The sequence below is a fragment of the Oratosquilla oratoria genome, chromosome 41, assembly GCF_046742065.1.
Source record: "Oratosquilla oratoria isolate Oo_2021 chromosome 41, ASM4674206v1, whole genome shotgun sequence".
Taxonomy (NCBI): Eukaryota; Metazoa; Arthropoda; class Malacostraca; order Stomatopoda; family Squillidae; genus Oratosquilla; species Oratosquilla oratoria.
The window spans coordinates 9,115,416-9,131,741 of NC_134817.1; the positions used below are offsets into that span (position 1 = coordinate 9,115,416).

The window sequence follows — 16,326 nt, forward strand, 5'->3', positions numbered from 1 at the left end:
AGGGGAATGTCAGTTGAGGAAGGATGGGAGAGGACAGAAGACAGGGGTGAATGGAGAATGGTTGTATATGGAAAATGTTGTGATGCATGAGGTGGATTGGACGGGGGAATGGGGGTGAGGTAGTGTGTGTGAGCAAAAATTTTTGACGCAGCCCGAAGGGATTTCTCCCCGTCCTCTCCTTTATATGGGGGGACGGAGAGGGGGGGTCGCCGATATAATGAAGCGGCCTTGCTGTGGATGTGCTGTGTCCTGCGACACTGCTTCTGACCCAGGGCAGTGGACAGGGTGCAGGGATGACCCGTCATCTAGGAGGTGCTAAGATGGGAGGGAGGGTGGAGGGGGTGTGGAGTGTTTTCGGGGATGAAATGGGTGGGAATGTTTTTGTGCCTTGTCCTTTTTGGCTACCCCCCTGGTAAGGGGGAAAAAAGCCTTAGTATATGTATGTATGTATGTATGGTTGTGTAGTGATGTGGACTACGGTGAGAAAAAAAGATTGTTGGGTAAAACTTAACTGATTGTACATACGGCCAAGAGCGAATATATGTGCATTATTACATAATTGCACTGAATTAGGTTAGGTTGGGTCAAGCATTGTTGCACTGTCCTAGGCATGTTAGGTTTAGCCGCATGGGTGACAACATGTGCTCCACACTATGTGGTTGCCGTGGTTTGTACAACACTCCCCTCATAAAATGGCCTAGGCTTAAAAGGGCATTCCACATGCAAGGGGGTGACCACTGCCCATCTCTGCAGGAGACATATTGAAGTTGCCCCAGCTGGCTCAATGAACGTTGGGCATAGGAATATCTAGTGCTGATGGCTCTAGCCGTGGTTGATTGTTATGTGGTTTGCAGTGGAGTTGAGATGAGTCATCTCTACTGGAGACAAGATGACATTGCCCCAGTTGGCTTCAGTGAGCGTTGGGTGTGAGATGTCTAGGTTAATGGTGTTGCAGTTTGGAGGGTAGTCAAGGTGGGAGCTGTTGTGCAGACCAGACAGCTGGTGGCAACATTGACCAATAACCTGTAATGAATGGGAAAGTCAGCACTGAGGAGAGGCATCCTGACGCCTGCCAGGACGAAGCTCCAAGAATCGTGGCAACTCCCAAATGTGAGATGCATGTCTGCAGTGCATCAGATCACAGTGGTCCAGTGTCATTGTTGTTGTTGGTGCCTGTAGGCTGGCACTGCTGCTGTGGTGTTGATTTCATCCTTGACGTTGCCAAGGATTTATCAGACTGGTGCTAGGAGGCACAGGAGCCACATCTGACAGAGCATGTTCATGCTCATGGTTCTGTCAGCTGTGGGTAGGAGGCAGGCGATGGACAACATCTCGACATATGCTGTGCTTGGTTTCATGTCCTCCAGTGGCTGTTGGGAGAGTTGAAGTGGTGGTTGGGGTGGCAGCAATGGGAGACAAGTCCACAGTCCTCATTCGGGTTACCAGTGTAGCAATGTGGACTATGGTGACAAGAAAAGTGTTAGACAAGTTCATCTCCTTTGTTTGTAAGGTTAGTGGTCATCCACATGGGTAGTCACCTGTGGTGCGTAATTACATAATTGCAATGGATTAGGTTAGGTTGGGTCAAGGAAGCTCGTACTGTCATAGGTATGTCAGGTCAAGCCTCATGGGCGACAACATGTGCTCCATGCCACATGGTTGTCACAGTTTGTACAATTGTCTTGTGTGAGCAAAGTCACTGCTGATTTCTGGGGTGAAGCATACATTCTCTTATATTTGAGCCATTGTCCAGTTTGTTCAAGTTAGCTTGGGTGTTCTTTGCTGCTATTTTGTATTTACTCTGCTGGGTTATCACTGTCAGGTCATCTTCACCCGAGAGAACATTGGTGTTTAGCTCCAGTCCTGGAGTTGGGAGATCACTCATGAAGAGATTGGGTAATGGTGAAAATATTGCACCCTGAGGAACTCCACACAGACAACACAAACACATACCTAGCAATACTCTACTCAAAGATCAACTATAACTTTTCCCAGTACTCCAAAATATGTCCATACAAAAACACATATATACTCAGATTACAAAACAAGCACTCCACAGTGGTTCACCAAAGTCTATACTTTACCAAATTCCCTCAGAAATCAACTCTAAGAGAAGGGAGAAATCACTCCCAAGACAAATAAGAATTACACTTGCATGTCTATGATTAGGTCACCACCCAGTACATAATCATTACCAACACAGAATTTGGTTGCCCCAGATCCAATAACCACAGAGAAGATACAGAGCACCTACATTCACCCTGTCCAAATAGTGACACAAAATCTCTTCATCTAGTGAATTATGGAACAAACTAGTGGCTGTGGCTGGTCTCCTGGATGTATGCAATTGGTATCAATCAACCAATCCATTCCCTTGGTCTCTCTTGCAGAAGACCTTCTTGATGAGGTATGAAGTGCTGTGTCCATTTGGCATTGATAGTGGATCTATGATGTCTGCCTTCCTTTTTGGGGTGGTGGCAGGGGAGGGGGTCTTTCTCTCCTCATAGTCTCATTGCATGGTGCAGTTGCTTGTAAGGTGGACACTGCAGCACTGATGCAAGTAATACCTTGACAAGTTTAGGGACATCCCTACTGTTTAACCTGATAACTGTGTGATAGAGTTTCATCAGTCATAACTGTGGTGCACAATTGTTCAGGGTTAAAAAAAAGTTCTTAAAAGGAAGTTTTACTGTTATAAAATGAAAGATTGCATGGAAAAGTATAGAAAACCAAATATTAGTTAATTATTTGTCCTATTTCAGGTGTGGTGGTGTAGTAAAGTTGCACATTTTGTCACTTCAAGGTAGCGTTCAGTGAGCAGTAGTTATGCATGAGTGAGCAGCAGGGAACTCTTCTACTACTTTTTCACACTTTGTTCCTCACCACAGCCATTTCAATCATCCACTGTTTCTTTCTTTTTCATATGAATGTTTTTTTGTGTACGTTATATTACATCTTACACCACAAAAATAGAGGGTGGTGGGTCATGCCAAGGTGATTGACCTGCCCCTTCAATGATGTCTGAGGAGAACAAAGGATGTCGGTGGGTAGGTGTAATGTGTGGACTCGTTCGCCCTAAGTTACTAAACTTCATTTTAAGATATATGGGAGTAAAATATAGACCACCAAATTTAAAATCCTTCACATTATATGATGTATGTCACAGTTACACACAGTTCATCATATGATGTATGTCATAGTTTACGGGTCAAAGTTACACAATATTCATATATGAAATGACAAGTAGAGTGCTGGCACCAGTACTGTTCTTGATGTACATCAGTGGCATGGTGAATGGTATAGGCAGCTACATTAACTTATTTTCTGATGATGCCAAGATGATGAGAAGAGCGAAAAGTGATAAAGATAGTAAGTTGTGGCTGGGAGACAGGTAAAGTTTATAAATGTGCAAAGAAATGCACAATTCTGGAAATTGGCCAAAGTAAAAGAGATTATCATGGAACTATGCCATGGATAATGAAATAACCACAAAAGCAAAGGAGAAAAAGGATCTGGTAGTCTTGAAGATCATCTATTATTGGAAAAACATATAAACAGAATAGTAGGAGAGACATAAACTCTTAATGACATAAGGGTGGCATTCTATTATATGGATAAGATACATACATACATATACCAAGGCTTTTTCCCCCTTACCAGGGAGGTACCCAAAAAGACAAGGCATAAAATCATTCCCACCCATTCCATCCCCGAAAACACTCCAGACCCCTCCACCCTCCCTCCCATCTTAGCACCTCCTAGATGACGGGTCATCCCTGCACCCTGTCCACTGCCCTGGGTCAGAAGCAGTGTCGCAGGACACAGCACATCCACAGCAAGGCTGCTTCATTAAGTCGGCGACCCCCCCTCTCCGTCCCCCCATATAAAGGAGAGGACGGGGAGAAATCCCTTCGGGCTGCGTCAAAATTTTTGCCTCACACACACTACCTCACCCCCCATTCCCCCGTCCATTCCACCTCATGCATCACAACATTTTCCATATACAACCATTCTCCATTCACCCCTGTCTTCTGTCCTCTCCCGTCCTTCCTCAACAGACATTCCCCTCTTCCCCAAAGCCCCCTTCACCCCATCCATCCATCTCATCCTAGGACGTCCCCTCATGTTCACTCCCTCCACATCTGCTTTCCATGCCTCCTTTACTAGTCTTTCTTCACTCATTCTTTCCATGTGTCCAAACCATCCTAATACTCTTTCATCAACCCTATCTCCCAACTCCCTTTCCACCCCTGTTCTCCTCCTCACCTCCTCATTTCTCACTCTATCCAGCCTAGTAACCCCCATCATACTTCTCAGACACTTCATCTTAAACACATTCAAGTTCCTTCTCTCTTCCTCTCTTATGTTCCATGTTTCTGCTCCATACAGTGCTGTTGGCACAATCACTCCTTCATGCAGTCTCCTCTTAGCATCCATTCCCAAATTTCTATTCCTCATTACACTTTTTAAAACACCAAGGCATTTACGCGCTTCTCTCAATCTACATTCTACCTCCACCTTCACTCCACCTTTTCCTGCCACATTTGCACCCACATATCTAAAACTATCCACTTCCTCCAGTTGCTCTCCCTTAATGCTCACTTCCAGTCTACTGCCACTTTCACCACTTGTACATCTCATCACCTTACTTTTACCCACATTTATCTTCAGCTTTCTTCTATCACACACTCTCCCAAACTCTGTCACCAACTTCCTCAATCCCTCCTCCAATCCTGCCACAAGTGCAGTGTCGTCCACAAACAACAGCTGGCTCACCTCCCACTTTTCTCCATTTTCCTTAACCATCTCTAATCCCTGACCCACTACCCTTGCATTCACCTCTTGCACCACCCCATCCATGTATAAGTTGAACAGCCAGGGTGACATAACGCATCCCTGACGAAGTCCCACCTTTACCTGAAACCACTCACTCTCTCCATTTCTAATCCTGACACAAGCTCTACTACTCTCATAAAAACACCTTGACAGCTCCGAGAAGTTTTCCTCCTATCCCGTATATCCACATAACCTCCCACAGTGCCTTTCTATCTACCCTGTCGTAAGCCTTTTCCAGATCCATAAAGGCCCAGAAAACATCCTTCCCCTTTCCTATAGCTTTCTCACATATCTGTCTTAGCACAAAAATCTGATCTACACAACCTCTACCTGTCCTAAACCCACATTGTTCCTCACCAATTACTCCCTCTATTCCTCTCCTAATCCTCTCAATCAAGATCCTCCCATAAGCCTTCCCAACTACACTTAACAAGCTAATCCCTCTGAAACTACTACATTCACACTTGTCCCCTTTTCCCTTGTAAAGTGGAACTATACAAGCACTCCTCCAGTCCTCTGGCACTCTACCTTCTTTCCAGCAAACATTAAATAACCTCACCAGCCAGTTCACCATCACTATACCTCCTTTTTTAAGACATTCTGCATGGCATCCATCCATACCAGGTGCCTTACCTGCTTTCATCATCTTAACTGCTGCCTTCACTTCATCCTTCCTTATTTCTCCTCCATTTTCCTCACTCATCACTCTCATTTTCTTAGCATTTCCCACTGCAGCTATCTTTCTCTCCCTATCATCCTTCACATTAAGCAACTCCCTAAAATATTCTGCCCATCTTCCCCTTACTGCCTTCTCCTTCATTATCATCTCTCCATCTGCACCTTTTACCTTTTCTTCTCTACTTGATTCGCCTCCTCTTCCCCTCTTAATTTCTTTCCACATCTTTTTATTACTTTCAAAATTTTCTGTCATACTCTTACCCCATTTTACATCTGCTCTCCTCTTTGCCTCCTTTACCTTTTTCTTTACTTCTCTTTTATAAGATGGTGATAAAAAAAATAATCGAAATTTTTATTCAACCCAGATTGGGATACACTGCTATGGTCATCACATAAAAAGTAATAAAATTTTGAGAGAATGTTATAGGTAACAGCTAGATTCCTAGCCTGACTAATAAGTCATATACAGAGAGATTAGAAAAAATGGGATTTCCCACATTAGAAGAGTAAAGAGAAGTTATCTTTAGAATGAAGAAAGAAATAGAAAAAATATGGAAAGGATCTGTGAGGATGGGATTAGAGCATCAAGAAGCCATAGAAAAAAAAGATGAAAGAAGTCATACTGCTTGAATGTGTTGATAAAAGACAAACAGTCACCTGACGAGACATATCAGCAGGATTATGGGAGAGACATATGGACTTCAGCAGATGATTGAAGTGGCATTTCACATTATGGATGAAGAAATGATGAAAATACTTGTAGAAATTGATCTGTCCAAGACTAGGATATGAACGAGATTGAGAGAATACAAAGGGCAGTAACCCAACTGGTGGTCCCCAATCTAGAGAGACTAAAAACACTGGGTTTACCAACTTTGTAATATAGAAGAGAAAGAGGTAATATGATTACAATATTGAGGTGGCTAAAGAGGATAAACAACATTGACTGAAGAGATCTCTTGATGAAGGAGAGGAGAGCTTTAAGAGGTCATGAGAACAAAGTAAGACTACATGTCTAATGGATGTGGACAAATACAGTTTTCCAAATAGATGCATAAATACTTGGAATAGCTTAGAAGATGGTTTAGCCAAAATTAGAACAACACATGTAATAGATTGGAGAGTAGTAGACGGGACCATACGGGCTTTGCTTCTTTGATGTTTACTACAATTAGATAAATACACACAATCACATGTGGACAAAACCGACAGGCCTCTAAGTATGAAATGGAAGAAAAATGAGGTTATAGGTAAAACTGAGAAAGTTGAAATACAAGAAGAGCAACAGAAAAAAAAATATAGGCTACACATTCATTGATCTAGAATGACATGGAAGAGGAATTAATTCACTCAGCATAAAGTTGGATTACTACGCACAGCACCGACTTTGCTGGTTGCGAAAGTATTTTCGATAAAGGAAAGTGTAGCCTTGATCCTACTTCGTATCCATGACCTAGTTATGCATTTTAGACCCCGTTTCACTTGCTGGGCTCATAACCCCTTCCCTTTTTTTCTGAGCATTCAACTTTCTTCAAAGTGAGCCAGTACGCTGTGTAATCTTTCCACTTGGAAGCGTACTCTCTCCCCTCTCATATTCCACCGAAAGTTGTACGATAAAAGCGGGAGAATAATTATAATCCCCATGCATATGGCGTTGTTTTCTTTACAAAACTTTGTTGACATTTAATATTATCTTATTTTGTTTGTGCACATTACTTTCTTTTCATCCTGTTCTATAAATGTGTGGACAGTACAAACAAAACCAAGCTGCAGCTATCCTGTTTGTCGTCTGCACGGCAACATGTGGAGACTCGTCCATCCCAGCAACGAGAGGATATTTTGTCTGCATCGAGTAACCTTGAACCTGAACTCTCTCTCTGGATCTATTTGTCGACTTGATTGCCTCCTTACGTAATAGCTTTTGATTTATAGACTTAGTCTTGCTTAATGATCCCTTTATGTAATTATATGTGATTGTAATACATATGAGATCTTAGCTTTTAATGAAAAATTCTCACACGCGCACGCACATAGTATGCACGCACGTAGGCTACTGTAACTCATGCACACGCACACACACATACTCAAAGAATACATGAAAACAAAACAAGGAAATAAACAATTTACTGCACAGATTCATTAATTTGACATTAATAAAGTCCAAGCGGACAACATATTACTCATAATATATATATGGAGAGGGAGAGATGTGGCCCCAGGAAGAGATCCTATGTAACCCGTGTATCACAAAGGAGAAAAAACACCCGAGGAACAAGAATGTCGACAAGATATACACTTGTCAAAAAGAGATGAACAAACTCGTAATCTGATCCAAATTAGAACATGCAGCAGTGGTATGGTGAATCATGCCAATGCCCAAATACCACATGTATTGACATGGCTGACAACATGGCCTCCTTAACCTATCATGTACTACCACAAAACGCACTGTTTATTTGTTAACACAAATTTTAAGTCGAGTCATTGGAGGTCCACCACCCCTCCCCACCTCAAACAGGTCTGTCGCCTTGGATGGTAAGGTCACAGTGGCGGAAGTCGTCAGGTCAGGTGAACTAGTCAATGTGTGAAGTGGTCGAGTGGTAGGCCCCGCGGGGCCTCTGGCTGGGGCCTCTCCACATCCCGACCCCCACGCGCGGGGTTCCCTCCCACCCCTCAACCGCACCTCACCTCTATAGTGGTAACCTTCGTTGCCGTGGCCGCCCAACGGGTAATGTATAATTATTCGCTTGGGAACCCTCCTAACCTTTACCCTCGTCCATGTCAGCACTATCACCAGTATCATTATCACCAGCACCACTATCACCAGTATCACTATCACCAGTATCATTATCACCAGCACCACTATCACCAGTATCATTATCACCAGCACCACTATCACCAGTATCATTATCACCAGCACCACTATCACCAGTATTATCACCAGCATCCCTATCAACAGTATCAGTATCACCAGCATCCCTATCAACAGTATCATTATCACCATCCCTATCAACAGTATCAGTATCACCAGCATCCCTATCAACAGTATCATTATCACCAGCACCCCTATCACCAGCACCACTATCACCAGCATCCCCATTAACAGTATTATCACCAGCATCCCTATCAACAGTATCATTATCACCAGCATCCCTATCAACAGTATCATTATCACCAGCATCCCTATCAACAGTATCATTATCACCAGCATCCCTATCAACAGTATCATTATCACCAGCATCCCTATTAACAGTGTCATTATCACCAGCATCCCTATCACCAGTATGAATATCGCCAGCACTAGTATCACAAGTAACATCACCAGAATCACTATCATCAGCATCAGTATCATCGCCAGCACTATTATCACCAATAACATTATCGCCAGCATCACTATAGCCAGAATTATTATCAGCAGTATCATTATCACCAGCATCATCATAATCATTACCATCACCATCATTATAACCATGACTATCATCATTATAACCATGACATCACACCGCTTACATCACCGGTGTAGGTGCGAAGAGCATTGATCCACCAACAGAGCATCGACTTTCACCGTTTATGGCACCAAAATAACTCATACAGTATCATTATTACCATCATCATTACCAGTACTATCAGTATCGCCGTCTCTATAAACATCATCATATCACCACCATTATCATCTCAAGAAAACATCATCATCGTACAAACCATTCTCTCCACCGTTTTTGCCACCAGCATCGCTATTAGCACCATTGACGCAGTGTAAAATTGTCGCCATCACCTATCACCGACATGGCGACACAGACGTTATGTGTTAAACACCAGGGCGAAGTCCTTCACCTACATACGCACCGGCACCATCATTCTACACCCCCCCCCACCTACCCCACACATACACATCGCTTCCTCCCCTCCCTCTTCCTCTTTCTATCCCCATCCCTCCCTCACTCTCCCATCATGGCCCCCTACCGTGGATTCCTCTAGTCTCTTATTTCATACAGAAACAATTTCGTTCCTCACCTCCTCTCTCTCTCCATCTATCTATATCTCTCTTTCATTTATGCTCCTGTGATGGAGGTCACTGTAATGATGGCTGCTGTTGAGAATGTCAATGACAATTAACTCGCAATACATAGGCAACCGAGACCGAGACCCTGACACGATCTGTTCTCCTTGCGTAGTGTTGAGTCATTTCACTCATTTTTCACTTAACTAGAGGGTAACCAATGGAAAAAACAAACACTCATTAAAACCAACCAGAAAGTAGTGACTTAGAATCATAAATTCAAGAAAATGGAAACTTAAAATATAAAAATACTTCTACCGAGTTGCCTCATTCACAGCTACAGACAAAATAGATGTAGAATTACTTATGACTTCAACAGGTGTAACAAACTCTTTTATTCGTTTTATTAAAGTTTTGTTAGATTTACCCCTTCATGTTTATCCAAAGTGGATTTCAGGGTGTCTTTCAAAAGCACTTATCTATTTCAGCCTTGGATGCCAAATTGGGAGATGACAGACAAGGCGAGATAAGAGTAAATGGGCTCCTGTGACATCATGTCGTTTGTCGCTCACGTTAAATGACGATTTTCAGAAAATATACATTTTTATTTTTTATTATATATAAATATATATATATATATACATATATATGTATATACACACACACACACACACATATATATATATATATATTTGCATATAGTCAAGAGTAACTGGGTATGACATTATAATTATACAAGATAAACACTACATCTGGCAGGCCATGTGACTTGTACAAGAGCAGATAAGAGATTATTTACAAGTGGAGTAGTTCATAGCACGTGGAGCCTTGATTACATAATCAATTCTTCATAATCATGTTCTCCGAGCCGGGACGCCTGATGTGCAACACAAAAAGTATTGGGTTTCACGTACCGTTCACGTATATATGCTACAAAAAACATGCACACGCACTATATTATATTTAGTTAAATGCACATACAGTTTGTCTTTCATGTTCTCACACTTGTGTTCCGGAGTTAACGCAACGATTTTGGCGTGAAAATCTTTCACTAATACTACCACTCAGTATTATAACCCCGTGTATTTTTTTTAACTAGCATCTCACTTATTTCTCTTTCAAAATTCTCAACGCCTGATCTATTTATCACATTTCTCTGTTTTTTTTATTGAAATACCAAGTTGCCGACATGTATTTTTTATTCTATTTTTATGTTTGCCCATTACATGGGTTATATATATAATCATGAAACCAATTTCATCGTGTCGACTCCTCGGTACAACGAGGTAAGTCGCTAAAAATAGTTTGTGTGAAATGGCATCTCCTAGCTGTATTCCTCTCTCGGTCTTGTTTGATTGTTTGTTTTTCAAAGCATTTCTCCTTTAAAAATCGGTCTAATATTTTGCAGTGATGTTCGTTCTGTTATGGAGGGACTTTGGCAAGAATATACTCACCTAACCTAACACAGATGAGCGAAGCTTGTTTACTGAATCGTTGAAAGTAAACATGAGAACAGTTATACTTCACAGTGGAAACAAGATCATTCTTCATTCTTCTGGTTCATGCAGCTAACATGATAACATGAAACTTTTTATGGAAAAAAGGCATAATAGAAAATAAACAAATTAAATTGAAAAGTAAATAAGTCAATTATATATGCAAAATATTATGGAGAGTTTAAGTGGAATATGCGACGTGACCTAAAACTTGCGATACACGAAGGAAAATAAAAACAAATTATTATATCATAATCTTTGACTCCGAGGAAGCAAAATGTCACCAACCAAATTCCTTATGTAGATCCTGAGTAGTCATATGCCTCCTTTTCACATTAAACTCTGTTTTATGAAAAAAAAAATCGTCAAAATTGCGGATGGACCTGGTCACAGACACACTTTAGGAATGGATTCCACAAAGTAATTAATACAATAATCAACAATCTTATATATACACTCACATACACACACCCTACTCGATGGCGCGGTTGGTAGAGTCCCAAAACTGTCAGTATGATGGTACGGCAGTACCTGGTTCAAATCATGCCCAGGGCTGATGTTATTTCAGTATCGCTGCGCTTCGAGTCGTTACTCCAACTCGTGGGCGGGGAGTTGGGTGTGTGTGTGTGCGTGTTAAGTCATAGCATTACCCGATCGGCCATACGAACTCTGAGCTCTCTTCCGGGTGGGAAATAGCTGTCGATCACGAGTCCAACACGTGATCCAAAGACAAAGGTGATATATATATCAGGCGCGGATCCAGGAATGTTATTTGGGGGGGCGGGGCGAACCGATAACCGATATTTGAAACACGCCGATATTTTAACCCCAAGAATAATGCTGTTGGCTTGGAGATTGGTACAGAAACCTAAGCCTGTTTTGCTCGTATTGTATGTAAAATCGTATATAATTCACATATATAATTCAAATCATAAATTCGCAGAACGGAACAGCTTTGAGATGATAAATAGAACTTGGCGAAGAGCTAAATAAAACCGAGAAATGCATAGTACCGATTCGATGTGGTTCGCAAGGATTTTCTTTAGAATCGCATTTCAGAAATCTATTGTGATGTGGCCAAAGATCTATTGACGTTACATTTATAAAGGTTTAGAGCAAAGCATTAGTTTTATTTGTTTTATTTATCTATTTATTTATTTGTTCAACCTGCACATTGACTTTTTTCCCGTGGGGGCTGAGGGGTTAGTCATAAGTGAGCACAGCGAAAATAATTCATCTGGAGGACATAATAAACATGGGGTCAAACATAACCGAAAAAAATCGTACATTTCTATGTTTTAGTGTGTCTTTAATTCCAGTATCAGCATTTTCCCACCAATTTTATACTTTTATTGTATAATGTCGTTAATAGTTCTATGTGACAAAGACTGCCTAACAGCGAAAAAAATACTAAGATTCTGCTATTAGAATTTCTAAAACTAAATGTGTATATATCTATCTACACACACACACACACACACACACACACACACATATATATATATATATGTATATATTATATATATATATATATATATATAAATGTAATAATTCCCTTTCCTAGGGTGACATTATCTAGAAATATATTCTAGATAACCGTGAACTGTTCTATTTAGCTTTATGAATACTACCAAAGGTTAAAAAAACGACGTGTTCTGCCAACTTTATCTTCACAAACACCAGACAATTTCATTCGACTAAGGGGACGTTGTGATGGGGACAGAAACCGTTGGTGAGATTTGTGGGAAAGAGATCAGGAGGGTAGATGTCCTCTCAACAGCAGAGCTCAGTGGAGGAGGAGGAGGAGAAGTCCTTGGTGCTTATGCCACACGCCACACCCTTGATGGCGATGTCAGGCGGGCCGACGATGACGACAGAAGACGGGCTCTCCCGTGTCTGTCTGGTCTGGTGGTATGATGCAGTATGCTGTATTTCCCCCCACCCCCATGTTAGCGGGGGAGCAGGGACAGTATCGCGCCAAAAATGTAAAGTCAAAAAAGATGTCGAGAGGAAATTTAAGAGTGACGGTAGAATACAACGTGGTATGATGCAGGAAGGTCTGTTGTCGTGGGTTGCTCCTCAATATCCATCACGTCTTAGCACAGAATAAAATGTCAACCAACACACATATTAGATTATCGCTTAGGCCTTTGTGTCTTCTGATGTTCGTTTGAATTTAACGACTTCCCTCTCCATCTTTAAGCATCTTTATCCCTGCACTTTCATCGTTTGACTTGAAAACTGATAGATGTCTTCTCGGTTCTGAAAGAGACTAAGATTTTAATATTATACAGTAACCATGCACGATGTTTGTATGTGTGCGTGCGTGTGTGTGTGTGTGTGTGTGTAACGTACTCTGTTCTGCGCGCGGTTCTGGATCCATCAACAACACGCACAACCATCCGACATTAACTCCAACAGAACCTACACAACACGGTTCTTGAAAGAGGATCGAACTGTTTGCTGAGCTCACCTTCCCCACCCACCACCACCACCATTTCCCTGTACTTCCGCTTCCCTGTACGGACAATGCACAGTGGCTCGCAGCGACCTCTGGGCACTCCCGACAGTCACCCTAACTGGGTAGGCAACGATCTCACCCCTCAAATCCTCCCACCCCCCTCATCCCTTCCACCGTCATCACCACAATCCACATCCCTCTCCTGCAACCATCCACGTCGTCAACACGGTTTTCATAATTATCGTCATGTTTATCTTGTATTCTAGCGCATGCACGGCTTACTGAAGTAGTGATTAGCACCGTGTCCTCCCACGCGTGAAGTCCTGAGTTCGCACCGCCCTTACAGCGTGAAAAGATTTCATTAGCACTACAAGCCGTTACTGACACCCTTGAACAAGGGTGTACGTGTGTGTGTGTGTGTGTGTGTGTGTGTGTGTGTGCGCGCGCACGCTCACGCTCGCAAGATCACAACACTCCCAAAGATCGGGTCACACGAGTTATGAACTCTCATCAGGATTGATAGTGGACGGTCACGAGGCCAGTACGTGATTCAATACACCATAAGCGAATCCAAAGCCAAAATTGACTGATGGAAGCACAGAGACGGAACCTCACGAGCATAACACACTTTCTCCTCCAATCCATCTACTACAGCGCCAACATTACTCATCGCTCACCACCAGTTTACACATTTTATGCTGCACTCTGACCAGAAGAAATCCCCTTTTTATCCTTCTTTCCTTTTTGTTTGTTTCGTATTTTCCTGAGTGGATGAGGTATGGAGGGGGTAGGGGGAGAGGAGAAGTGGCGATACGATGAAGCAGGGGGTGGTAAACCAGCTTCATATGTACTTCATAATCATTTCCAGGCATTACATAAAACAATGAATATATGTATATATATATATATATATATATATATATATATATATATATATGTTGAGACAGGTTGACGTAAGTGGAGTGGGGAACAGTCTTAGTCTGAGTTTATTCCTGACTAGTTTCGCAGGCATGCTTTTTCATTACTTTGAAAAAGCATACCTGCGAAACAAGTCACGAATACACTCGGACTAAGACTCCTGTGTTTCCTACTCCACTTACGTCATATATATATATATATACACACCCAAAAGAATGCATACATCACATGCTCCTCCATGACAAATGTCACAAACATGAAGCCCAAAAGATACATGTGTCCTCCAGGAAAATCCGTTCTTGTGAGGCATCTGCGCATACCTGTCATGCCAGTTTGCTCGTGGACGCATGGTTTACATGTTGTGTACAAAAGGGAAAAAATATTCTGCCCACACGCTGGCTGGCTGACACCTGAGACGTTCCTCTTCGCATCTACGTTCTTCATTCCCATTGTTCATCTGAAACTTAACAAAATCTATTTGTAAAAATCCTGGAAAACATTGTCAAAATATATTTGTTGTTTATATATATATATATATATATATATATATATAATACTGTGCACATTGGATATACTAACTAAAGATAACTGCTATTTTTTATTATTTGATTTTATCATCATTACATATGTATATATATATATATGTATATATATATATATATATATATATGTGTGTGTGTGTGGGTGCGTGCGTGCGTGTGTGTGTGTGTGTGTGTGTGAAGGATATTTACTATAGCATGTACCAAAGCTCAGGAATACTTTCTTTACGTATACACTGAATATTAATCCCCAGGTACTTTTCCGTGTCTCATATTTTTTTAGAGTGAACGTTATTTCGTCACTTGTGACTTCCGCTGGCGCCTATAGATGCTTCGGTATTTATTGATTCATCTGGTATTTGTGGAGCAAAGCGCTGGCTCTGAGTCGAATGATTTGACTTTTTACCTTTTTATATTCGGTGTCTCCATGTCTACAGTACATTTCAAAGAAATCACCCACTGCTTCCTTAAAGCTTTTCCATGCAATGCCTGTTTTATACTTTTCAACCTTTTGGAATAGTTTCCTTTATATCACTCATGTTCCTTTTCTCTAATTTTTGCATGTTATTGATAAGTTTAATTTGTTTTAATTCGTAAAGTTCCTATTTTCATTAGCTTACTTTTTACTGTCAGTATTTGCGGTTTGTATTGGTTTCGCTTTCTACTTTTTCCGCTGTATCGCTCATTCGATTCAGCAAAACATAACTCATAACATTGACATTGCTGTCGTTATTTCTTAGAGCTTCAAACCTTCTTTTAATGTCAGTTCAAAGTTCCTCTATATGATGCTTTGTTCTTTCCAGTTTTACATTCTTTTCGAAGACGATTTTATTTCTTTCATTTCTGAAATTAAAATTATCACAGCAAAGAAGCCATGAAGACCCTGACGTAGGAAGCTGTGATATGCAAATTGCCACATCGGCCGCGCGCACGCCTCCATCCCTTCTGCCTGTACGAGATAGATATGCACCAGGAAGCAAAACATTCCCTTCGAGTGAGACTATGAACGTCAGAAACGGCTGGTCTGTCCGTGCAGGAGCAGCACCCATCACCTTACGGCACCTGCCCTTTAACACGTTCAACACGGTGACCCACCCTACACAGACCTGGACACCACCAGATGACGTTAATCTATTCCATTCACCTAAGAGGAATTCACGGAACCGACGAGAGCCTCCCGAGCGGATGGGAAGCAGGTTGGGTGCGGAGTTCGGTTATCCAGAGGGAAGCCAAGACCCAGGAAGTCCGACACAGTGTTGCAGGAGTTACGTGACATTTCGCCCGAAGACGAGAATACTTCGATAGGAACCGGAGCAGTTCTGACAGGTGTTCCTGTTGGCTAGCTCGCGGTGTCGTGTCGTTTCGGCTGTTGGCCACCGCCACTACAACCACCACCAC

At 41.8% G+C, this 16,326-nt stretch overlaps 1 protein-coding gene across 1 annotated transcript in view; it reads right to left on the minus strand.

Annotated features, from left to right (window-relative positions):
- Positions 1-16,326, minus strand: part of LOC143020952 (uncharacterized) — a 182,758-nt gene that overhangs the window by 165,096 nt on the left and 1,336 nt on the right. The gene's annotated exons all lie outside the window — the stretch shown is intronic.